The sequence below is a fragment of the Leptonychotes weddellii genome, chromosome 1 (genome assembly GCF_054177405.1).
Source record: "Leptonychotes weddellii isolate Sample4059 chromosome 1, ASM5417740v2, whole genome shotgun sequence".
Taxonomy (NCBI): Eukaryota; Metazoa; Chordata; class Mammalia; order Carnivora; family Phocidae; genus Leptonychotes; species Leptonychotes weddellii.
This window is the reverse complement of record NC_138369.1, coordinates 110,806,347-110,833,918: the sequence shown is the minus strand read 5'-3', so window position 1 is coordinate 110,833,918 and position 27,572 is coordinate 110,806,347. Positions and strand designations below refer to the sequence as shown.

Genomic DNA, 27,572 nt, shown 5'->3' with positions numbered 1-27,572 from the left:
GGATTTGGATGGACTCCTGTCTCACATTGAGGTCTTTCAACCATTTGGAGTCTATTTTTGTGTGTGGTGTAAGGAAATGGTCCAGTTTCATTCTTCTGCATGTGGCTATCCAATTTTCCCAACACCATTTGTTGAAGAGACTGTCATGCTGTACTGACTTTTGAATTTTCTTCTTTATCTTTCGTTTTTTCTCTGTATCCCTTGCTTCCTATAATTCTCTCCCTCATACTACTAATCAGCTTTATTCCCTTCCTTATTTCTTCAATTTTATTCCCAGTTTTGAAGAGTAACTAAGAATTTTTATATAGCTTAAAGGCCATTCAAAGATATGTCACACTAACCTTTCCAACATAACTTTATTGTTTAAATTTTTGCCAGTAAAAAACAAGAGTTGCATTACCTTTCTGATCACAGATTTTGAACAATACAGTTGGAAAATTTCTTGGTAATGAAGTAAAGACTAAAAGAAGACTATTTTCTAAACAATATTTAATAAAATATTCTCAGAGCTTCCAGATAAAAATGTGTTTTAAGAAAAACTCGGGACCCTATAGAGTACTTCTACTAAGTAAAAACATTTGAAAGTTTGATGTAAATTGAGAAAATGAAATGTAGTAAGCTCTCCATGTCATAAAAACAGCAGGCTTTCATATATTCAAGCTGCATGGGCTTTGGCATTCAGTTCTAAATGTACCCAAATTAGGTAAAAATGATCAAGACCAACAAAATCCTGGTGAGTAATGACCACATTTGAAGACCCGATGGTCCCAAGGGCAGTGGTAGGCCATTATTGCCTACTGGGTCTTAATCTCTCAGAGATATCATAAACTGAGGCTTCTACTTTGATCACAGACTTAAAGGAATCCAGAGGCATTGATTTTCATTCTTTCACTGGTTGCTACTTACCATCTATATGTTGAATTTCATGAAAAGCGTAAGTTCACCTGAGTCTCTACAAACAGGACGCTCCATACCAGTGACACTTTCATCAGATTAATTTAGGGAAGCAAATGGAGCAAAGTATGAAAACTGTATTTAAAAGCTATAATTATAATTAAAGCATTTTAAACATCATTTATGTGTGTGTGCATGTGTGTATAATATATACATAACATCAGATATAAATAAAAAATAGTCAAATTTGTTATTGCTTTCTTATATATCAGGAACATCCATAAGTGTATTTCATTTAATCCTAAAACCATTGTTTGAGATACCATTATCTTTAAAGACGTGAATTTTGAGATGTGGATAAAGTTAGAAACTTGTCCTAGTATAAAGGCTCCCAAACTCTCTCTGTTCATAGTACCTTAGCAACTGAGCAATTTTTCTATGGTACCCTTAGGCTAAAAGACAGAGGTAACAGACAACACCCAGAATGGCAGCATGAGGAGCTCCTCAGAGCCTCACTCCAATGAGACAGCCATAACAGGTAAAAACTACAAAAAAACAATCATTTAAGGGCTATGGAAATTGCCTTAAGGTTGTACAGGAGAAAAGGAAATACTTACTTAAGAAAGTCTACTAAATCTCAGTACAAATGACTTCCCCCTCTCCAGCTCAGTGTGATGAAAGCTCCACTCCAAGTGGATAGAATGCTGAAAACAAGGCTCCCTCTTCTCCCTCCGACTCTCAGCCAAGGGCTATGGTATCTCTACAGGAGGGCCCAGCCACCAGCATTTCTCACCGTCCTACTGTCCTACTGCTCTGTGTTGCAGAGATTAAATTCCAGTCAAGTATGAACAAGAAGGTAGCGATTCACTTTCTCCACCCAGGCTCTACTCATAACACAGAGCTCTTATGACAGGCATGGCAAACCAAGAATACTGGAACTCAATAGCCCCTGATCCAGCTCACATGTAAGGTGAAACTCTGTGCTAACAAGGGCAAGGCAGGAAGACTAAAGCATCCTCGTTATAAAGCAGAGACAAGACTCCAGGAGGAGCAGTTCTTGAGTAGTTGTTCAGAGAATTTTGCCTGGGGAAAAAGGCAACGCCTAATAACAGGGAGATCTGAAGCTCTCCCAAGGTAACTGACTTAATTTTGAACAGAATGTGGAGAAGTCAAGCCTAAGAGTATTCTCAAAAACAAAGCCTATTTAGTGGCAAGTAATTAAGAGAAGCCTGGTAGCTTCAAGTGAGCAGCAAGCTAAACTGTAGGCCAAAATCGTTTATTAAAAAGAACCAAAGAACAGGACCATTAAGAAGAGCCTCATCAGGATCAGAAAAACTTGAAACTGGCCTCAAAAATTACGCCTGCAATTACTAGAAGCTAACAGTTGCGTGCAATACCAACAGAGGCAGATAGATGAACAGAAGTGGATGAAAAAGACAAAGAGCACCCTGCTGAAACTGCCACCAGCCCAGGGAAAGTCACCAGATGGTATCTGAGTCCACAGAAACCAATAAGAACCAGAAATTTTAAATAAGAAGGTTAACATAACATACACGGTAAATAAATACTTGCTATCCTTTCATCTTCTCTAAAAGTTACTAAATTATATAAAGTAATAATTATAATAATATTGGGTTGCTTTTGCAAAACACATAGATGTAAAATATGTAACAATAGCAGCATAAAATGCAAGAGAGGAAATACAGCTATAAAGGAGAAATGTTTCTATATCTCACTGAATTAAATATAAATCTGGACTAGATTACAATAAATTAAGATGAATATGGTTAAGTTACAGAGAAACCACCAAGAAAAAACTCCAAAAATACATTATAAAACTCACTTAAGAAATTAAAACGTTACATCAGAAAACATTTACTTAATTCAAAAGATTGAAGTAAAGGAGGAACAGAGGAACAAAAAATCCACAGAAGATATATAAAATCAAAAGGGCTGATGGAAACCCAATTATATCAAAAACCAGCAAAAACATTAAATGTGAATGGACTTAAAATCAAAAGAAGAGATTGTGAGACTGGATAAAACAAGATCCAACAATATAATATCTACAAAAGCCACACTTTATATTTAAAGATACAAACTGAAAATAAAAGAATGAACTATATATACATATATATCAATGAAAACAGCAACCGTAAGAAATCTGGAGTGGTTGGGAGCCTGGGTGGCTCAGTTGGTTAAGCGTCTCCCTTCGGCTCAGGTCATGATCTTGGGGTCCTGGGATGGAGCCCTACATCGAGCTCCCTGCTTGGTGGGGAGTCTGCTTCTCCCTCTGTCCCTCCTCCCTGCTTGTGCTCACTCTCTCTCTCTCTCCCTTGTTCTCTCAAATAAATAAAATCTTGAAAAAAAAGAAAAGAAATCTGGATTGGCTATACTAATAGCAGACAGCATAGATTTTTTTTAAATTTTATTATGTTATGTTAATCACCATACTTTACATCATTAGTTTTTGCTGTAGTGTTCCATGATTGATTGTTTGCATATAACACCCAGGGTTCCATTCAATACGTGCCCTCTTTAATACCCATCACCAGGCTAACCCATCCCTCACCCCCTCCCCTCTAGAACCCTCAGTTTGTTTCTAGATTTTTTTTTTAAGAGTTTATTTATTTGCCAGAGAGAAAGAGAGGGAGAGTACAAGTAGGAGGAGTGGCAGGCAGAGGGAGAAGCAGGCTCCTTGCTAAGCAAGGAGCCCGATGTGGGACTCGATCCCAGGACCCTGAGATCATGACCTGAGCCAAAGGCAGACGCTTAACCATCTGAGCCACCCAGGTGCCCCTGTTTCTAGATTTTAAAACAAAAATGTTGGGGCGCCTGGGTGGCTCAGTCAGTTAAGTGGCTGCCTTTGGCTTGGGTCACGATCCCAGGGTCCTGGGATCGAGTCCCACGTCCGGCTCCCTGCTCGATGGAGAGCCTGCTTCTCCCTCTCTCTCTGCCTGCCGCTCTGCCTACTTGTGCTATCTCTCTGTCAAACAAATAAATAAAAAATATCTTAAAAAAAAAATCTTACTAGAGACCAAGAGGTATATTTTATATTGATAAAAGGGTCAAATGATCAAGATATGGCAATATAAAAAGTATATATGTGCCTTAAAACAGAGTCCCCCAAAATACAAATTAAAAACTGATAGGATGAAGAAACAAACAATTCAACAATATTCTGAGACTTTGACACTCCACATTCAGCAAAACGAAGAACCACTGTTAAATTTAGAAAGGAGAATAATTTCAAACAGAACTTGGGTTTTGGCGAAGAATTAGTAAGTTATTAGCATTGCCTTTCTAAGGACCATTTAGACAATTACATGGTCTCACGTAAACACAAGCCTGTAGGTGAAAAGCACAGTTGTTTCATATATGTCACAGAAGGTTTTGAACATTTAACAATTTTGGATTTCAAAACAAGTATGTGAAACTTAGATCACATTGTAGTGACACCAAAATTAAAGCCCGAAACTCATTTCAGACACAATTAAAGAAAAAAAAAAATGGTGACACGAGTACATGTTATTCTGTCATTATGGTTTCTGGTGTAACATTAAGAAGCAAGTATTTTTATTGAGCCACTAGAGCCTATTGGTTAAGAACACTAAAATTGGCTCTAGGATAATAGAGAATCAAATCCCAACTGATCCATTTACTAGTTGTGTCTTAATATCCGAGCTTAAGTCTCATGATCTATGAAATGAATGTAATATCATTCTCACATGGTTGTTATAGAATCAAACAAGCAAAACCTAAAACACTTAATATAGTTCTGAGTATAAATGAAGAACTTACAAATTCTGGTAGTAATCATACTTATTTTTAAGAGAACTATTAATCCCTTTAAATTGCCTTTAATACCCAAATCCCAAATTCAGAATATCTGTTTTCAAAAGAAAATGAAAGGAAGTCACACAAGCAAAGTCAATTTCAATCATCTTCATTAATGGAAAGGATCAGTGATGAGAAACATGACATAATTACCGAAGTCCTACTTATGGTTGTCATCATGCACACACACATGCATACACATACACACACACACTACCCTTTTATGGGATCTATTAGGACTACTCAAGTTTGTTATTTTAAAGTTATTTTAATTAAAATTGAACATTCACATTAAGAATTCTACTTTAAAACCTATTCTGTATCCAAAATGGAAAGAGTGGAGTGCTCTTATTCTCCCTTTATTAACAAATTAGGCAACACACAAAATTAAATAAAAGGCTCACAGGCATCATTCAAGTCTTTGTCACTTGCATTTCATAAAAATGTCATTCCCATTAAAATGGCATTACATAAAAAAGATTTTTACTGGGGGTATTTTTTAGCAGATTAGCCGTCCTAATTACATTTTGCTTGGGCTAATGTTAAAATTAGTTTCTGTTCCCTAAGCACATATCAGCTGATAGCAGAGAGAAGCAGACTCGCAACTTTCTAGGCAATGGAAAGAAACCACCTGCAATTAGGGATGTGCTTAATTTAATTCACAGCAATTAGTGTATACAGGCAGGTGAATGTGAATTAATGGTACTCAAAATCCTTTTAAATTTTTGATGGAATTCTAGACAGAAAAATCTTGTAAATTAAGTATGTAAGGGAAAAATCGTAATTTAAAATCACACACTGGAACATAAAGTTTCTTACAGTATAAAATCACCAAACTTTAATTATAAATGAGAAATTGTTCCTTATATGATTTTATTCACCATTTTATAGAAAAGCAAGACAAATGAATTGATCTGTTTAAATAATCTATGAAATCGCATCTCGATATTTACCAGTCATTTTTGGATGCACAATACCTTAAAGTTGTGTCATGACTTCTAATAGCATATATTAAATATTTACAAAGATGATAAAGCAATCGCATTTTGATTCAGTTATCTGAATGAATTCTTTGAAGGTGAAGGTTAGACTGAAGATTTTTTTTATATGATCAAGGATCCATACTAATATTTTATGCATGAAAAAGTACAGTAGTTGATGACCAAGAAATATTGATTAGTTGACGTGAGTAGCATCAATAATGAATAGCTTTCTTCTTGCTCTGACTTTAGAACATCCTTCCTTAAAAATTGAGTTTTTTGATTCTGGATTTTCTGACTTAAAAATATTAAAAATAAAATTCCACTCAACACCTATTTACTGTACACCTATTACGTGCAAATCACTGGATGACAGACCTTATAGAGAGTACTAAGACAAGACAGAGAAGCTCTCCCTTCACCATGTTCTCCCTCCCAAGGAATTTAAAATTAATCAGAGGCTGAATTATTAAGAATGGGAAAATCTCTGTGTCAGGTAAAAAAGGAAGAGATTGCTCCAAATAGTAAATGAGGTAGGCGTGGGGCAATTCATGGAACAACTGGTATTCTTGTGGATCTTGAAAGCTGAGGACTATTTTAATGAACAGAGATCATCGAAAAAGGGCAATACAGGTATAGAGAAAAGACTAATAAAAATGTCAGGGCGGAGTAGGTGGAAAATGCAGCATGTTTGGAGAGAATACTAAACAATACTGACCATAAGAATGTACAGTTCATGAAGTGGAAATAAAACAGGTTCATAATTAACAAAAAAATGAATTTTTTGTGCATATTGTTTTCACCATTAATAATCATGCCAAATCTATTGATGACCTGCCACTCATAAAGTGTCTTCATATCTATTATCCTCAGGGTGTTCTTGTAATGACTCCATGACAGATTTTTGTTGTTTTTGACATAACCAGTTTACAGAGGAGTCTGAAGATAACATGTTGTCTTGAACAAGTTTAAACAGCCAATTAGTGCTAGACCCAAACTCCAAGTTTTGCCCCATAAAACATTATCTCTAGTAACCACTTATAAAGTAAGAAAACATATTTTAATAAAGAGTGACAATCCAGAAGCAAAGTACTCTTTTTTTTCCTAAGATTCACTTTATCACAGTGGTCAGGCAATGAAAAATCTTTTTTTTTTTTCCTAACTTTAATGGGAGTTTACCTAATGTCTCACTGTTCATGATAGAGCTTGTTGGTTTGAGTCAGGTTCCTTACAAAGATAAGGAAATAAGCTTCCATTCACAGTTTTACAAGAATTTTGACCAGGAACATGTCTTAAGTTTTAAAAGAACCACATACGTAATAAACACCTAACTGCCATACGCACAGGTATGATCACAAATTATGGAGCACAATCATCAAAGAGCCTCTTCAAGAAGCTGCCATATCAGTCTTAGGAAAGTAGAAAACTGAAACACTACTTCTGATTACATTTTAAAAACGATAGAAAACAACTCACTAATCTAGGTGAGGATATTTAGAATAACTGTTAAATCTGAACATTTTGAAGAAATTCAATTTCATTATGACTACATGCAGTTCTTAAAGTAGCTTAACAAAACTTACACTCAATTTTATGATAAGGTGAACAGACACCTGTAGTGGAAACATCAAAGAACAGATTAACTTAATTTTGTAAACTGATATTTTGCAAAGGCTTATGGTTACTTATTCTTTTAAATATTTTGAATAACCATTCAGATGTGCTTAATCTGTAATTTCTGTTGATCAAGTAAAGGTAATATTTATTAGTTACTCCATCTGAATCTCCAAATTCTAAAAGCATGACATATAAAGGTTCTGTAACAATACTGGTTTTAATTTCAGGACCTTAGAGAAATGTGAATCTAGTATGTAGAAAGAAGTTTGTGTATAAGAAGAGTGTGATTTTAACATGCAAATTTATTGGATGAAATGGCAAACCTCTTTTAATAAGTACCTGCATATGAGTGAAGAAAACTGAAGTCTATACAATCCCTAAATGTAAAGCATTGAAAACTAATCATTAATTAAAAATTGAAATGAATACAAATGTTTCTTTAAAAACTCTCCCTAATATAATCCTAAAACCTAAGCTATTTCAAACAACCCAAGCTGTGAACACTCTATAGCTTTGGGAGGAAAAAAAGGATTCTCATTTTTACATTAAATTGTATGCACAGTATGATGAATATTGGTCTCTAGTGTTAAAGTAAGATTAAAATTGTCAAGTTGAACCAATATTTTCTTTTATAAAAGTTTACTTACATTCTTCTAATTCTTCTCTTTTATATTACCAGGGCAAAGTTCAAGAACACGAAATGGCTGAAAAATGCTAGAAAGAAATACCTTTAATTACATGCACATATACATCTATATGTATCTCTACCAGGAGCAAGCTCCTGCATGCACACACATACTCTCTCACTATATATTTATCTATATAGATAGATATATAATAACTGCATTAGGGAAATAAAGTTTGTATAGTATTTGGTACTTTTACAATTTAGTTACTTTCCTTAATCTACACTGACATTTTTATTATATACAATTTTGAAATAAAGCATACTAAAATTAGAGAAAATAAGTGGTCATAATAGGTTCCTTTTTGGTACTCTCACCTCTCGTTAAATTTCCATTTCTCTTGAATTATTTATTTAGCGGGCACTCGGGCTTCTTTCTGAATCTAATACCAAATAGACATGCCATAATAGGTAAAATATATGAAGTGCTCAAAATTTAATATTTGTTTTTAACAATGATAAAACACAGAATTTAAGAATGATTTCTTATGTCTGCACATTACAAGAGAAATAATATGACTAAGACATGTAAATAACATGAGTCTACTTGTTAATTCTTCTTTAGTATCACCATAGGTACTTATTATCCTGTTAACTGTGTTTTCCCCTTAACATTGTAAGAGTCAACTCAGTGACTAAATATTTAAACTTTGTACCATGCACAGCATTAAGTTGTATTGAGATTATTGATGGTGCTTCTAATTTTGACCCAGAACAAAATCAATAAACTGATGCTGAGATTTTAAATGGTATACATCCCCACACAAGAGTATTCTCAATTATCAAGATAATAATTGTCTTCAATTCTACAACTGCAACATCCTATATCTAATGATAAAAACAACAGAGGAGCCATTTTTAAAAGGAACTGAGGAACCAATGCATGATATATGAATATATATATATATACACACAAACATGTATATATATATATTCTGAAGCCCAAATGCTTGTAAGTCTGGTTGCTAACAAGCATGGAATTCTTATGTTCAGTAACAGAAGAACTTATTCAAATGCAAGTTGGTTAGATATCAAGTACTTCTTTATGAGCCATGGAAATTATAGGCAATATTTAAATTTTAAATTAGTCATTAATTTAAAAATAAGGGAAATTAATTTTAATGTTCTATGATAACCAAAGTAAAATGATATTATTGATACTATGGAGAGATAGTTAAGTTTGTAATATTAAAATATTCAGGTTCATCTTGAAGTAGTTAGCTAAAATTTTTGTTAGGTTTCTCCGGGAACAAAAAAGGAATGAATTAAAGGATATCTAAATTTACACCTCGGGGCACCTGGGTGGCTCAGTTGGTTAAGCGTCTGCCTTCAGCTCAGATCATGATCCCAGGGTCCTGGGATCGAGCCCCGCATCAGGCTTCCTGCTCAGCTGGAAGCCTGCTTCTCCCTCTCCCACTTCCCCTGCTCGTGTTCCCTCTCACGCTGTCTCTCTTTCTCTCTCTGTCAATTAAATAAATAAAATCTTTAAAAATAAATAAATAAATAAAAATAAAAAAAAAATTTACACCTCAAAGTAATTACACCCTTCTCAATCACAAGCATAATTTTAAATGTTTTAAATGTCATACAGACAGCAAGATGTGAGTGTGTGTATGTGTTATACACGGAAACCCTTGAATAATGATTAACTGTTGTGGATAGCTATTGACAAGAAGGAATCTAACAGTCATTGAGTCCTTTGCCCCAGATACTGGTTCTGCTTGGGTCACAGTTTTCCTTTTCTACAAGATCATTCAGCCCCTGCTTACATCTAGCATTTCTCTCCTTGCTTTTCCTCTGTCTCCCAGAGCCAATTCATTCAGCATTCCTTCAGTCCGTCCTCCTTATTCCATTCCCTTTGCCTGGAATACACTTTCCTCTTCTCAGTTAAGCCTAACTTTGGGTTATTTGAGGAGTCCTATACCTCCCTGTGTATATGTGTGATTTTACCCAATCAATATTAGCATCCACATTAGACCATAAGATACACAAAGATAGATTTGTGGGTTCTAGGTCTGTTTCTCCTTACTAGTGTAATTACAGCATCAAGTCTTTGCATTTTAAAAATATTTCTTCAATGAATGATGAATCTACTTGCACCACTTATTACATCTTTTTTTAATCTCACGACCAAAATTCATATTTTACTATTTTCTAAGTAACATGCCATTGCATGTATTTTAAGTCTTTAGGGCAGCAATTTTGAACATGGCTCAAAACATCCAAAAGCAGGCACTGCCAATTGAGTTTCAACTTCCAAGTTTAAAATAAAATAAAGAAATCGAGATGAGCTATAATAATGACACATTTCCTCATAGGTTGGTAGTCAAGTAAATTGTAAAACTCTAACACTTTGGACAAAATCAAGAGTCCTTTCTGAAATACTTGTTTTCAGGTAACTGTGAAAACAAACAAAACACACAAAAAAATAAAAACAAGAACAAATACACTTAAAGTAGTGCCCTTCTCAAATAAAATCTAAAAAAAAAAGGTAGTGCCCTTCTGAATGGGAGTCTCTCACTGAAACAGGAGACACTGGAACATGCCTGGGGAATCAAACAAGGCACAGGGCAAAAGATCTTCATGAGTGGTAGCTACCACAGAGCACTCAATAGCCATGATTTTATCAAGCATTTGGGAGCTTCAATTTAAAAAGGCAACATATTCTCTTTCAAATTGAGGTGCTCTTTTTTTTAAAGATTTTATTTATTTATTTGACAGAGAGAGAGAGAGCACAAGTAGGCAGAGTGGCAGACAGAAGGAGCGGGAGAAGCAGGCTCCCCGCTGGGCAAGGAGCCCGATGCAGGACTCAATCCCAGGACCCTGGGATCATGACCTGAGCTGAAGGCAAATGCTTAACCAACTAAGCTACCCAGGTGCCCCAAAATTGAGATGCTCTTAAATGGGAATTTAACTTTAAGGCTAAATATATATATCGCAGATGATGTAATCAAAGTGTATTTAAATCTACTAAGAACAAAAACAATTTTCATAACACTGAAAAATTGTAAAAGAAATTGCTATGAAGTAGTTTTTAATTTTTAACTATTTTTTTAAATTATCCTTCAGTAGAAAATATCTTGTTATTCTATATTTTTAGTGTGCTTCAAGAATAAGATGTTTTGGGGGCACCTGGCTGGCTCAGTTGGTAGAGTATTACAGGATTCTTGATCTCAGGGTCATGAGTTCAAGCCCCATGTTGGGCGTAGAGCCTACTTTAAAAAAAAATGAGGTATTTTATTTTGGAAATAAGCAAAAACACATTAGCAATATTATGAAGTCAAATAATATGCCAGTTGCCCATATTTTAGATAAGTTAACTAAACAGGTTACCCAGGTAAGTCAAGAGATAGCAACATTGCAATTCTAACAGCATGACTTGTTTAACAGTTTTATAAGTGATCACAGATGTAAATTTGTCAAGCTGCCTACAATAAAAAATTATGAAAATTAACAGCTTGGTCAACTATTTTTTTAAAACCTTATTTATGCAGTATTGTACCAATCCTATAGTATTCAAACTTCCTAAGTTCAGTGCTCCATGTATTTAGACTCAATGTCCTTTCCTTTACATCACAGCTGACTGAGGGAGGTGGGGGAGAGCTATTAAACATGAGCAGATTGGAGGAGCAGCACTAACAAAATAAACTCCTTTTATTAGAGACAGAAGGGCTTACACTTTTACTCAGAGTAGACACTCTGCTAAGCTAGCTTTGTTCTTAGATTTTCATGCAGCTTAATCCTCACATCACCTAGACAGAGTTAATAACCATTATTAAGTTCACTTTAAAGGGGCAGTAATTGAGGTTTAGACAGGTAAAATGACTTTCCCAAGGAAATGTAGCTAGTAAACAAAGAATAAACGTGGATAAGTATAGAGTCTGTGTGTACCCAAAGCCCACACAAAAATTCCTACTCTGACCAAAGTGAAAAGCTAATTGAAATGACTCAAAACAGAGATGTATAAAAACATAAGTAGTACTCCCCTACTCCTTCTAATCCCACTGTACCTTTAAGTAACCAGTGTGAACAGTCCATTGCTTCCTCCTATGCCTTAAGCTCCAAAAAAAAGCAGGGGGGATCTCACCATTATAATTTGGGACTGATTTTAAGCATTAAATCACTCCATTTTGAAACAGTATGTCTTCATATCAATCAAGCATCTACAATCATTCACATAATTTTCTATCCTTTAACAATATCATAAAGTGAAGTTTGGGATACTGGGCCATTTGTGTGAAATGTGTTTAAGTGTTTTAAGTGTTTTACAATTTTTTTCATTATTATGAATGACATTTTTATTTTCCATTTCAATTTTTAAAGATTCACAATGGTAAAAATAAGAGGGATGGAGTTTTGAATATTTGCCTTAATCTCTTTACTTTACTTACTTGTTCTGATTTTTAGTTTTTTAAGCATCCAACTGAATCATCTACAAATAACAATTCTGTCTCTTCTTTTCCATGATTAATATCACTTATTACATGAGTATATGTAGTGATTGCATTAGCAACAACCTAAAAAACAACGCTGAATAAAAGTGCTAATAATTGACCTTCATGTCTTGGTCCTTCCCATTATAATGGTAAATACTTTAACATTAACTTCATTATACCTAAATACTGATTTTCAGAAAAAGTCGTTATGTTTAGGGAGTTTCTCTTGATTCATACTGTACATAGATTTTCAATTTCCAAAATGTGTGCAAATGGTTAAAAAGTATTCATACATTTTATCAAATGCTTCCGAATTTCTATACATAAATTCATAGGTGTTCTGTATGTTAATGTGATGCTACAGTAGATTATACTGTTGCTTTTTTAATTTCCCAATATAAACCTATCCTTCCATTACTGGAACATGCTCTACTAGAAGCCTGTAACTAGCAAGTCAAAAGATATTGAACATTTAGAATTTAGAAAATTTGTAATTCTCTAAATTTCAAGCTTTAATAGAAATACCTCCTGGGGTGCCTGGGTAGCTCATTCAGTTGAGTGTCAGACTCTTGGTTTGGGCTCAGGTCATGATCTCAGGGTCGTGAGATCCATCCCTGCATCAAGCCCTGCTTCGGGCTCCATGCTTAGCAGGGATTTTGCTTCAAATTCTCTCCCCCTCTCCCTCTGCCCCCTCCCCTGCTCACACGCACCAACACAGGATCTCTCAGATAAATAAATATATATATAAAAAAGAAATATCTATTTTTAAAAATCTTCTATACTATGGTTTTCTCCTTTAATATCCTGACTTTACTTTCATTTTGCATCTTATTTTTTTAAAACTAGGTTTATCATTTTTTTATTTGATATGTTCAAAGCACCAAGTTTGATGTGTTTATCTTTTCTACCCATTTAGTTTTCTATTTCACAGATTTTAGTTTTATCCTTATTACCTTTTACTTTATTTTTATTGGTTTATTGTTAATTAGAATGTTTAAATTACTTGTGTTCAGTCTTTAAAAAATATTTAAGGCTATATGTTTTCTCTCAGTACAATTTTAGCTATTCATTACAAAGTATTGTAGTAACATATTTTGCTTTTCATTATTCAAAATTTCTCTTCAATCCAGAGACTATTTTAAAAAATGTTTCATTAAATTGTTCTCCATGAAGTATTTAAGTTGTTGTTGTTGTTATTTAAGTGATGTTAGTAGGTTTTTGGTTCAGGATTTTTGCTATTAGTTTTTTTAGAGTATTGATTTTAAGTTTACTAAATTCCAATAAGCAAATATAAACTGTCAAATATTTTTAGAATTCTTTTCTACTGAAGAACCATATTTTGTAAAGATCCAAGACATAATAGAAGGCCAAAGTGTTTTTGTATTTATGTGGTGTATACAATTTTACAAAGCTGAATGTAAACATACCAAGAAAATCTGTAATGCATTATATATTTTCTGTTAGCTTGTTCCTCTCGCCACCAGTGATTCATATTGCTAAGTCCATATACAAATCTTATTTTTCTCAGTGATCAAATTAGATATACATTTTTGAATTTTTTTTAAAGATTTTATTTATTTATTTGAGAGAGAGAGAGCTAGAGAGCATGAGTCGGGGAGAAGGAGAAACAGGCTCCCTGCAGAGTAGGGAGCCTGATGCGGGGCTTGATCTATATTTTGTGCTTTGTGGTTGTATATTACACAATGTGGTATATTTATTCTGCTATCCACTTCTACTGATAGATATTTACTTTGTTTTCAGTCTTTTGCCATTAAAACTGCTGCCACAGGGGCACCTGGGTGGCTAAGTTGGTTAAGTGGCTGCCTTTGGCTCAAGTCATGATCTTGAGGTCCTGGGATCAAGCCCTGCGTCAGCCTCCCAGCTCAGTGGGGAGCCTGCTTCTCCCTCTCTCTCTGCCTGTCCCTCCCCGCTTGTGCTCTCTCTCTCTGTCAAATAAATAAAACCTTAAAAAAAAAATGCTGCCACAATAATCATCAGTATACATATATAAAACTTATTAATGTACTCAATGCCTTTCCCAATGGGATAGAGCCTCTGAGATGCGGTTGTGGGGCAAAAGTTTGTATTTTAAATTTTTTTTTAAGATTTATTTATTTATTTGAAAGAGAGAGAGAGCACACAAGCACAGAGGCAGAGGGAGAAGCAGGCTTCCCGCTAAGCAGGGGGCCCAATGCGGGGCTGCATCCCAGAACCCTGAGATCATGACCTGAACTGAAGGCAGACGCTTAACTGACTGAGCCACCCAGGAGCCCCAAGTATTTTAGATTTTTAATAATTGCTGCTGAATGTTTCCTCAGGAACTGTTACAATTCACACTGCTGACACTGCTGTGTGAGAATACACTTGCCCCACTTCAAAGCACATGCTAGTTTATCTTCAAAGGACATTCTCCCCCAAATAGTCACATGACTTCACCCTTACTTTGTTTCTGCTGAAATTTCTCCTCAGAGATCTTCCCTTAGCAATTTATAACTACATATTCTCTCTCCCAATTATTCTGTATCAATTTACCTTGCTTTTTCATAGCATTTACCATGACCTGATAGTGTATTACTTAGACATACGTGTATTTATTTATTGTCTATGTGCCCCTCCTATATCTCCATTCCTACATGTTACAAATAAAAGAAGTCCAAGGGGCTGCTTTTCATTTAATTTCAGTTAATTCAAATCTGGTTCTTGGTTACAGGTTCCCATGGTCCTTCTATCTTGTTCCTTTCCTTCATGGTCTAGGAAGGCTGCTCAATTGCTAGGGCAGCACTATCTAATAGAAATAACATGAGACACAGGTGTGATTCACATATGTAATTTAAAATTGGAATCAGACATAAAATATAAAGTATGTTTAATAGATTTATAGAAATGTAAGGGATCAAAAATCTATTATGAGTCAGTATATATGCAAAAGGACCATATAAAAATTCTACAACTAAAAATATAATTAAATTTAAAACTCCTTAAGTTTCAATAGCATTTTAGACAAAGTTGAAGGGGGAACCAGTGAGCTAGAAAATATATATGAAAAAAATATCCACAATAACAGCGGAGAGAGACAAGGAAACAGGGTATGTGGAAGAGGAAGTAAGACAAAGGATGGAGAAAGTTAAAAATTGAATTGGAATGACAGATGGAGAAGAGAGAAAAAACAGAACATAAAGTTAGAAGGAATGTAAGTTAGTAAGGAATGAGCATTTTTCAGAATTGATTAAAAATACCAACCAAAGATTGAGGAAGTTCAACAATGTCTAAGCAGTATAAATAAACAAATTTATATCTACACAGAGCGCAGTAAAACTGAACAAAGAAAAATTAACTTAAAAGCAGCCAAAGAAGAGCTTTGCACAATATACATATTCAATGCAATCCCTGTCAAAATTCCACCAGCATTTTTCACAGAGCTGGAATAAACAATCCAAAAATTTGTATGGAACCAGAAAAAAACCCAAATAGCCTGAGTTATGTTGAAAAAAGAAAACCAAAGCTGGAGGCATCACAATGCCAGACTTCAAGCTGTATTACAAAGCTAAAATCATCAAGACAGTATGGTACTGGCATAAAAACAGACATATTGATCAATGGAACAGAATAGAGAACCCAGAAATGGACTCTCAATGCTATGGACAGCTAATCTTTGACAAAGCAGGAAAGAATATCCAAATGGAAAAAAGACAGTCTCTTCAACAAATGGTGTTGGGAAAATTGGACAGCCACATGCAAAAGAATGAAACTGGACCACTTTCTTTACACCATACACAAAAATAGACTCAAAATGGATGAAAGACCTAAATGTGAGACAGGAATCCACCAAAATCCTAGAGAACATAGACAGCAACCTCTGTGACTTCAACCACAGCAACTTCTTGCTAGACCCATGTCTAAAAGGTAAGAGAAACAAAAGCAAAAATTAACTATGAGGACTTCATCAAGATAAGAAGCTTTAGCATAGCAGTCAACAAAACTAAAAGGCAACCTATGGAATGGGCAAAGATATTTGCAAATGTCTTATCAGATAAAGAGCTAGTATCCAAAATCTATAAAATTATCAAACTCAACACCCAAAGAACAAAAATCCAGTCAAGAAATGGGCAGAAGACATGAACAGACACTTCTCCAAAGTCGACACACAAATGACCAACAGACACATGAAAAAATGCTCAACATCACTTGGCATCAGGGAAATACAAATCAAAACCACAATGAAATAGCACCTCACACCAGTCAGAATGGCTAAAATTAACAAGTCAGGAAACAACAGATGTTGGTGAGGATGCAAAGAAGGGGGAAACCTCTTACACTGTTGGTGGGAATGCAAGCTGGTGCAGCCACTCTGGAAAACAGTATGGAGGTTCCACAAAAAGTTGAAAATAGAACTACCCAACACAACCCAGCAATTGCACTACTAGGTATTAATCCAAAGGATATAAACATAGTGATTTGAAGGGGCACCTGTATCCCAATTTTTTTTCCTTTTTTTAATTTTATTATGTTATATTAACCACCATACATTACATCATTAGTTTTTGATGCAGTGTTCCATGATTCATTGTTTGCTTATTCAGTACTCCATTCAGTACGTGCCCTCTTTAATACCCATCACCAGGCTAACCCATCTCCCCATCCCCCTCCCCTCTAGAACCCTCAGTTTGTTTCTCAGAGTCCATAGTCTCTCATGGTTCATCTCCCCCTCCGATTTCCCCCCCTTCATTTTCCCTTCCTGCTATCTTCTTCTTCTTTTTTTTTTTTTTTTTAACATATAATGTATTATTTGTTTCAGAGGTACTGCAATGTTTATAGCAGCGATGTCCTCAATAGTCAAAATATGGAGAGAGCCCAGGTGTTCATCAACAGATGAATGGATAAAGAGGTAGTATATATATATACAATGGAATATTACTCAGCCATCAAACAAATGAAATCTTGTCATTTGCAATGATATGGATGGAACTAGAGGTTATTATGCTAAGAGAAAGAAGGCAGTCAGAGAAAAATACCATATGACTTAATTCATATGTGGAATTTAAGAAATGAAACAGATGAACATAGGGGGAAGGGAAGCAAAGATAAAATAACATGAAAATAAAGAGGGAAGCAAACTATAAAGAGATGCTGAACTCTAGGAAACAAGCTGAGGGTTGCTGGAGGGGAGGTGGGTGGGGGGATGGGGTAACTGGGTGATGGCATTAAGGAGGGCACTTGATGTAATGAGCACTGGGTATTATATGCAACTGATGAATCACTAAATTCTACCCTGGTAACTAATAACACAGTATATGTTTACTAAATTGAATTTAAAGAATTTTTTTTAAATATATTTTTAAAAAAGAGCTTTGTAAAGTGTGTTCCATGAACTGGCATTATCAGCATCACCCAAAAACTAGTTAGAAATGCAAATTCTTGGGCCCTACTCCAGACTTACTAAATCAGAATCTCAGCAGGTGGGCCCAGAAATCTGACTTTTACTAAACCAGTGTTTGAGAAGCACTTCAGCAAAATACATATTGTCTACTCTCATTCATGAATTCCCTGTTTGTGATTTCAGCTCTTCTCTAAAATTTATTTGTGACCTGCTGTGCTTTTGTTGCCATTCAAAGATATATACATGCACAGAGTAGTAGAAAAGTTACATCATCTTATGTATACATTCCCACCTGAGGTTGAAAAAGAGACCCTCTGCTTGCTTCAGCTCTCATACTGTAAACCAGTATCCTTCCTCTAGTCTATTTAGCGGCACAGTTTTTTGAGTTTTGTTTTGCTTTGTTTTTTTGCATTTTTGTTCTTTTTGTACATAATTTTGCTGTCTACGAAGGCCCCCAAGTGTTGTACTGAAGTGCTGTCTGATGCTACTAAGTGTGAGAAGCTATGCTGTGCCTCGTGGAGAAAATCCACATGTTAGAGAAGCTTCATTCAGTCTTGAGTTAGAGTGCTGTTGGCCATGAGTCCACTGTTAATGAATCAACAATATATATTACATAAGGTGTCTTTGAACAGAAACATACATAAAAAAGGTTATGTACTGATTGAGGAAAATGTTGTGACCAGAGGCTACCAGAAATCTAACCCTGTATTTCCCCTAGGGTCAATGATTTGGTATTGGCTAATTCTGTGTTCTAATCAACTTTATAAAACATAACCACCATGAATAATGAGAATCAGCTATATATAAAAACTGCCTATATTAGAAATATAAAAGAAAAGGAACAAAACTACTCAAAAGAAACCAAATGCTACTGACAGGAGAAAAAGTAAATTAATAATGGTATATTCACATGATGAAATAAAATACAGAGATGAACATTAATTACATAATATGCATGACATATGTATGTAATATATAAATTATATTAATATTATGACATGAATGACAAAATGCTATGATGTTAAATGGAAAAAAAAAAGCCCCAAGAGAGGAAATTCCACATGATCATGAAGTCCAAAAGCATGAAAACAATGTATTTTTTAAGGACACAAACACACGTGTCAAACCATAAGGATTAAAAGCAAAGAAATAACAAATCCCAAACTCAGGATAGAGTCACTACTAGACTAGAAGAAAACAGAGGTATGATAGAGGAGAAGCATTTACATAAATAAAAATTGAGTGGTTAGATACAAAAGTACTCAGGATACTGTAAAAAATATAGGAAAGAATGGATTGGATGTTAAGTAGTGCAAAGGGTATGCATGACAAAAGTGTTTTTTTTAAAGTAATGGCAATGTTATAGTTACCAAATTTGAATCACTGTTAATTTTTATATTTATTTTGCAAGAATGACAATAAAAATTTTTAAAGAGATACAAATTTCAAAACATTTTGTTTGGGATGTAAATGCAAGAATTATTAACTTGAGGTGAAATGCTGGTTTAATGTTTTACTGAAAGATAAAGACCATAAATATATACAAATATCATTAAAGAATAATATATATATCTTGTGACTTAAGGTTTATAAGGCTTTTCTACATGTATTTAAATCTATTCTCATTGAAATCTGTTCTCAGGCATTGTTATTTTTAGATGAAGACTTTTTAAGAAGTTAAAAAAAAAAATCAAAGCACAAAAATCTAGGACTTCAGATTCCAAAGTAGTGGTCTTTCAACTACACAGCTGCAATTATTATAATCTCTAATATCTGTCTATGTACAGAATGGTTTCAAAACACTTTAAATATTTTTTAAATTGATTTTATATGATCTAACAGTATAAAGCTCACCTAAGGTGAATATTGGCTATGACAAAACAAAATATATGCATATTGTTCATATAAAACGGTTGAACTGATATCCCCAAGATCATCATTTTCCCCATGAACTAGAGCCTTACCACAATGAAGCCACCAATGTTCTCACTCTTATACTTTCTCTTTTTAAATATTTTTAAATCTAAGATTTCATTAGCCATGGAACTTCAATCTAGTGAAGAGCCCTTTGAGCGATCTTCACAATTGGTCAATTACCAAGTGTGAACTTTCAACTGTAAGTGTTTTATATGTGGTATAAATCTAAGATCAGCTTTAAACACCGAAGTGGCTATCAACTTGATCAAGTAATTAGTGAATCGTTCTCTAGCCTATCATGGACCAGAATCCAAATACATTGCTTCAAAGATATTCAGTACAATCAGGCCATTACACTTGAATAACACTGAAGGAAATTTTAATTTCTGCCAGAATTAAAAACATAACACAGAGAGCCATACAATATTTCTCCTTCCTTCCCTTCTCTAGGAGGCTGTCTGTGGACACTTGAATTTACTGTGCTAAATAATATTGTTCTAAGTAAAAGCCTCAGTAAATTGCTGAAAACATTGAAACAAAATAAAACTCAGTCGATTTACTGAAAATATTTTTTTTTCTTCACTTAACATGGTTATACAATGTGTCAATTATCTAGTCACTCAGAATTCTGAGGAAGAAAGCAACAACTTTCTCTATAGACAATCAGTTGGCTTTCATAATACTCAGAGTATATTTGCATAATAACACTGCTACAGCTGCAAGGTTAAATCCATTAATTTATTGGGAACAGAACAGGCTGTTCTGGTTGGCTGTTGCAAAAATTGCTTTTTGCACTTGTCTTCTCCACCATCAAGTATTTGCTGCGAGCACGCAATTACTGCAGCAAAGCCTATGTTGCCAAGCAAGAAACCTTATTTAAGATGGAAAGTGGCGAACACTTCACTTTCTGAAAATGAAAAAAATTAATCCTGAAAAGCTTCCTTATTAACATTTTCTCCTTCTCCTGTTGTTTCATAGGATAACGTAGAAGATGGCAATTCGGATGAAGGTTAACTAGATGAACCCATTTCCGCAGCAGCTCTCAAGTGCAAATGTCATCCCTAAACAGTCTCTCTTCGTAACTAGAAATAATCTCAACGCTTCCTGAGATATTTTTCCCCTAAACAGTAAATTTAAAAATAGAATACTTACCTCCAAAAGTCACTAGCTAAAAAAAAATCTGTTGAAGTTCACATTATACACTCAGAACTGCTATTTAATAAAGGTAAGGCAAGTGTACAGCATTTTTATGAATTCATAGCAAAAATCTTTAAAAAAAAATAAAGGGATAGACCAAAAGTCAAATTACATTTTGAAAATGAACCGTATCCAGCCAAGTATCAATAATGAATATAACCTACAACTAAGTTGAGAAACTTTTTCCTATCCAGGAAAACTAAATCACAGGAAACAAAAATTAATAAGAATAATTTTTTTAGGGAATTTATAAAATGTTTACCTTGTTAAAAAAAATTAAGTCAATTATAAATATAAGTAACATGAATTTATAATTACATCCAGGTCAGAGTAGACTCTGGAGTGAGAAGAGTCAGACAAAACAGGAGAAAAAAGAGTGGAGGGAGGGGCGCCTGGGTGGCTCAGTTGTTAAGCGTCTGCCTTCAGCTCAGGTTATGATCCCGGGGTCCTGGGATCGAGCCCCGCATCGGGCTCCCTGCTCCGCGGGAAGCCTGCTTCTCCCTCTCCCACTCCCCCTGCTTGTGTTCCCTCTCTCGCTGTATCTCTCACTGTCAAATAAATAAAATCTTTAAAAAAAAAAAAAAAGAGTGGAGGGAGAGAGGAAATAGAGGGAGAGAAAAATGATACTGTAAAAAATAAACCCTTTCCTTCATCAACCCAGTTATTTGCTTCTTCCTACACCTACTCTGGGCCCAACAGAAATGCAAATAGATAACTAAGGGAATTCTCTTTAATTTTTCCACAAAAAGTTAGTATTCAATAAATACTTTCAGTATTATGTTGGAAATCCTTTAAAAAGCACAAAGATCACGAATATATGGGGAGGAGGGAAAAATGGGAGGGTGGTTAGGTAAATGTGGGACATTTTCCCTCAAAACTAAGAAGCTCGATATCACAGTATTTGTACATTTTCAGTACCTACATAACAAAGCAGTTTTGTGCCTTGTTTTGGAATGCCTGTTTCTCTACCTTTTTAACCTGTCAGTTTTCTATTATTTTTTCAAGGCCCAAGTCAAATATATCATTATCTATGAAGCCATCCTAGATCGCCACAGTCTAAATCAAATGTTTCTTCTTCCACATTCCCATTCTTATTATGAATAAGAATTTATTAATATGAATTTATGAAACTGAATTTGTATTACAATCAAATTGCGTTTCTTGAAGGAAGAGGATGTCATTTACCTATTAGCCCCAACACCTTGAATGATTCCATAAAGTGGGCTTGTAAGAGCTATTTAGTGATCTATGTTGAAATTCCTTCAGCAGAAAGTATTTTGTTGGCCTAATCTCAGTATGCCAAAATGTCTCCTTTACTTTCATAAAAAAGAACTGTACACACACACACACACACACACACATCATTAACTGAGACTGACCATCCTTTAAGGTGGCTCTAATCAATCTAGCAACCAGAGTGATTTTTTGAAAGCCTATGTCAGAGCCTGTCACTACTCTGCTCACAAGTCCACAGTAGTTTCCCATTTCAATCAGAGTACAAACCAGTCTTTATAATGACCTACAAATCCTTTGCTCTCTGTCACTTTATTTGTCCCACTCTCTTCCCACCCCTCCATTTGAGTGACAGTGACATCCTCACTAGGCCTATCTCACCACAGGGCCCTTGTTCTTGATGCTCTCACTGCCTGAAATGCTCTTAGATAACCCCATGATTCACCCCTTGACTATCAAATATTTACTCAAAAGTCACCTCAGGTAAGCCTCTCTTAACTACCTTATGTAAAATTATGCCCTTTGACACTTCCTGTTCTTATTAACTCTTCTTTTTTTTTTAAAGATTTTATTTATTTATTTGAGAGAGAGAATGAGAGAGAGAGCATGAGAGGGGTGAGGGTCAGAGAGAGAAGCAGACTCCCTGCTGAGCAGGGAGCCCGATGCGGGACTCGATCCCGGGACTCCAGGATCATGACCTGAGCCGAAGGCAGTCGCTTAACCAACTGAGCCACCCAGGCACCCTATTAACTCCTTTCTTATTAACAAGTATTTCTCCCTAACATATCATACACAGAGGCGTCATCACCATGACACCACCATCATATACACTTGCTTGTCTCACAAAAAAACACAGGCTCCAGAAGGGCAGGGGTTTTTTCCTGATTTGCTCACTGTTCTATTCTTAAAGAATAGAGTCTGACCCATAGTAGGCTCTCAATAAACATGCTGAACGGTGATGGAATCAGTAAACTTTTTCTTTCACACACCTTTTAACAAAGTGCCTTTGAGTAAACATTTTTGTTGGCATTTGCAGCCCTGTTCTACTTTTAAGCTTTTTACTTAAACGGCTATGTTCCAAGGCTGGAGGGTAGAAAACCGAAGGTCAGCTATTATCCAATGTGGGAGAGAAAAAGTAAACAATGAAATGCATTGTGTTGGGGCAGCAGAGTCACACAAGGACAGAGAATATGTGAATCACGGTTGTCTCTTGTTTACCTTCATCAGTAAGTTTAGAATATCCTTATATTAGGACTTGAGTAATGTATACACACATCAGATAATTCAGAAATATTTGCACATCTGTGTTCATAGCAGCACTACTCATAATAGTCAAGATGGAAGCGATCCATATCCACTGACAGATAAGTGCAAAAAGAAAATGTGGTATATATAAACCATGGAATACTATCAAGGCTTAAACAGTAAGGAAGTCCTGTCACGTGCTACAGCATGAATGTATCTTGAAGACATTATGCTAGTAAAGTCAGTCAGTCACAAAAATGCAAATACTGTCAATTCCACTTATATGAAGAATTTAAATTAGTCAAACTCATAGAAATACAAAGTAGAATAATGGTTGCAAAGGACTGAGGGGAGGGAGAAGTCAGGAGCTGTTGTTCACTGAGTATAGTTTCAGGTTTGCAAGATAAAAAAGTTCAAAAGATCTGTTATATATGAATATATTTAACACTTAACTATACATTTAAAAATCATTAAGATGATAAATTCTAAGTTACATACTTTTTACCACAATTAAATTTTTTTTTAAAGAAGAGAAATGATGGCTGAAGTTCTGCACTGCTAGATAAATCAGATTTGTATCCATAAATGCGTATTTGTGCTTTCAAAAGTTGTTTCCACATTGGTTTATTTAAAGAAAGCAAATACTACACTCAAAATCATTTAATGACAAGTGGAAACCATAAATTTTAAGGGGCTTTTCAAAGGAAATTATCTATAAAGACATTGACTTTCTTAACAATAACAAATTTTATACTGGAGTATAGTTATTTTTAAATTAGAGAATACATTGTAGTTGTTTCAGAAGTAACAATTCAATAACTGTAAGCACTGAATACTTTTATTTCACTTTTAGTGCTTGCAAATAGTTGAAAATCATTTGTGTTCATGCTCTTAATATTGGCAATTGCAGTACATCTATGATTACTGCATAGACAACAGCTTAATGAGAATGTTAATTATCAAAATCTTTGTTTGACTTAATAAAAACATCTGCTACCTATATGCTATTTTGCTGTTACATGCTAACTATCTCCAAATAAAAATCAGTGTGTATTATGTATTTTCCTTTATATAGACATGTTGTGAATTGAACTGTGACTCCCAAAAGATATTTTGAAGTCCCAACTCCCAATACGTATGAATATGACCTTATTTGAAAAAGGGTCTTCATAGATGTAATCAAGTTAAGTCAAAGTCATACTGGTTCAGGGTGGGCTCTAAATCCAATGACTAGTATCATTATAAGAGAAATTTGGACACAGAGAGCATGTCATTTGAAGACAAAGATCAGAGTGATGCATCTAGAAACCAGGAATGCCAAGGCCTGCCAGCAACCACCAGAAAGTAGAAGAGAGGCACTGAACAGAGCCTCCAGTGGGAATCTTCCCTGACAACAACCTCATTTTGGACTTCTAGCCTCTCAACTGTGAGAAAATAAAGTTCTGTTGTTCTAAGCCTTCCAATCTGTGGTATTTGTTAGAGGATCTCTAGGAAGCTAATACAATACACAGACATGTACATGTGCAAAGGAGCAAAATTTGCATGACGGAACATGGGCATTTGAATTTCACAAACCTGGATTCAAACTTTGCTCCACTGAATACTTGTATTATGATACTGAGCATGTTACTTATCCCCTGACATCCACTTTCTCCTGTAAAACTGCAATAATTGCATTGTGAAGATTAACTGAAATAATATATAATGACCAGAATCTGCCACATGAGGAGTTCAACAAATAAAAGCCGATCAGCTTATAGATCATAGTGGATTCAGGATTTTAGGATGATCTATGGAAAAGTAAATGTAATTTTAAATACCACAGGCTTGGAAAGTCAATGACAAATTCAAGTATATCCATAGAAATATGTGCAGAAGAGTGAATGAATGGTCTAGCAAGCAAGACAAATGTGAAATGGTTGTAAGAATTAGGTTCAGCCTTCAGACACAGACCCTAGAGAGCACAAGAGGGATAGCTCTGTTCAAATATGTAAAGGTTCAACAGATAGGAAAGAGTATCAATTTATTCCGCATTGTTCAAAAAACAATATTTGGGTTATCAGACCAAAATTATGTAAAGGCAGGTTTTGAATCAATTAAGAAATAGTTTTATAACAATTTGAGCTCTCCCCAGATGGAATGGGCTGCCTTGAAACAGAGATATTTCTGAAAAAGTTGTGTCATCGTCTGCCAGTGCTACCATATGGTTGGACGAGGGAAACTTTTGAGTTCCACAATTTCATAGCTTTTTAGATAATTTGGTAGCTAACTTGAAGGAATATAAACATTCCGAAAATGGACTGTTATAACTGCAAATCCATTGATAAAATTTGCCTTTCTAGATTCAAATGTTAAATTTCTAAAGATGTCCAATAAACATAGGAAAAGCTGCTCTATCTCATTAGTTATCCAGAACAACAACAAAAAAAACACATTCACCCACCAGAATGGCTAACATTAAACATTCTGACAATACCAAGTGTTTATAAGGAAGTGTTGTGATGGAAAGCATGATATATCGTTGCCAGGTATGTAAATTTTAACACCCATTTTAGCAAACTCGCTGATGTCTACTAAAGCTGAAAATATGCATATCATATAGCCTAGCAATTACACTCTAGGTATATATCCTCCAGTAAAATTCATCATAATATTAACTAAAAGACATGAATATAAATACCCACAGTGATAGTATTCATAGAAACAATCAAAAAGCTGTCAACAAAATAAATAAATTGACAGTTTTCCCAATGGAATATATAGTAATGAAAACAAATGGACTACTGATCCAGCAGAAATATGAGTGACTCTCAGTAACAATTTTGAATGAAAAAGTTAGACACAAAAAAGGCACATACGGTATGATTCCATTTTTTTAATAAAGTTCAATAAAAGGTGGATCTAATCTATGGTGTTAAAAATCAGGATAATGGTTACCTTTGACAAGGAAGGAGGGTTTCTGGAGCAATAATAATATTCTACTTTCTGATGGGTAGAGAATTCATGGTATAATCTTTACCCTGAAAAGAAATTCATCAAGCTTAACATTTTTAATTGGCATACTTTATATATGTTATGCTTCAATAAAATACTTAGTTTAAAAAGTTAATTTGCTATCTGTGAAATAAGCAAATATGTAGAAATCCAGAAAATGATTACTATACTTTCTCATCTAATCCCGAGAGTTTAGTAAAGACATTTAAATTCCTTACAGTGTTGCTTATAGAAATATAGACTATTAGAGCCTAAAGAAAACATAGAAGTTATCCGCCCCAAATTCAGGAACAAGGGCTAGACGATACGGACTAAAGGAGCAATCTTCCCTAAATTCAGTCAATAACTCGATACAGAGCAAGCCCCAGAACCTAGGTACGTGACTCCACGTTTAAGGAGTTCCTTCTACAATGGAAATTCAGCATTTTCCTTTCATAACCACAGGGCTATCAGTCTCTTTTATTTTCTTACTATTGGCCAAAAATCTCTATATAAGGGTCATAATTCCAAGGAAAATACCTTTCCCTTAATTTGTGTAGCTAATTTTAATTTCCTCTTTCTTCCAAGTCTTCTGAGAATTACTGCATAAATGTTTAAGACATGGACACAGTTTCCACAAGACTGATTTAGAGTCTACCTGAAAATGAAAAATGGTGCTGATATTTACAAAATGAAAACTAGCAAGCTAGCCTTGTGGCTCAGCAACTGAATGTTCCACTTTGGCACAAGTTGCTTGACATGTTATAAATTCCTCGGTCTTAAGCTCTGAAAGACAGAATGAAGACCTAGGGGACTTTGTTGGTTTCAGTGATCTATCAAGTAACTTCAAGAGCTGAAAAAATTTGCATCATTTGGCATATATAATGCCAAATACATTCAACCCAGGGAGACAGTAAATCAATATTCCCCTTAAATTATGAGACAATACAGCGAGCACAGCACCTGCCAGAGATAAGAGCACCAAACAGAATTATCATTCAACCCAAATACCAGAAACTAAACATTCAGATCATTAAACTGCCCACCGTGACACACTAAATGGATAGCATGTAAAACATATAGGTATACACATTTGAAAACACATACAATATTTAACTGATGCCACCAAAAAAGGCACTTTATGTTAATACAATGTCTAAGAATGAAGTACTTATGTCCAT

At 34.8% G+C, this 27,572-nt stretch overlaps 1 protein-coding gene and 1 long non-coding RNA gene across 2 annotated transcripts in view; both read right to left on the bottom strand.

The window, feature by feature from the left end:
• The window catches only part of NAALADL2 (N-acetylated alpha-linked acidic dipeptidase like 2), a 1,010,672-nt gene that overhangs the window by 859,734 nt on the left and 123,366 nt on the right, over positions 1–27,572 (bottom strand). The window lies entirely within an intron of this gene.
• On the bottom strand, positions 15,872–26,348 carry LOC145723310 (uncharacterized). Its single transcript, XR_014148243.1, has 2 exons — positions 22,916–26,348; positions 15,872–22,710 (listed from the first exon to the last, which is right to left on the bottom strand). It is a non-coding gene; the product is annotated as an uncharacterized LOC145723310 (long non-coding RNA).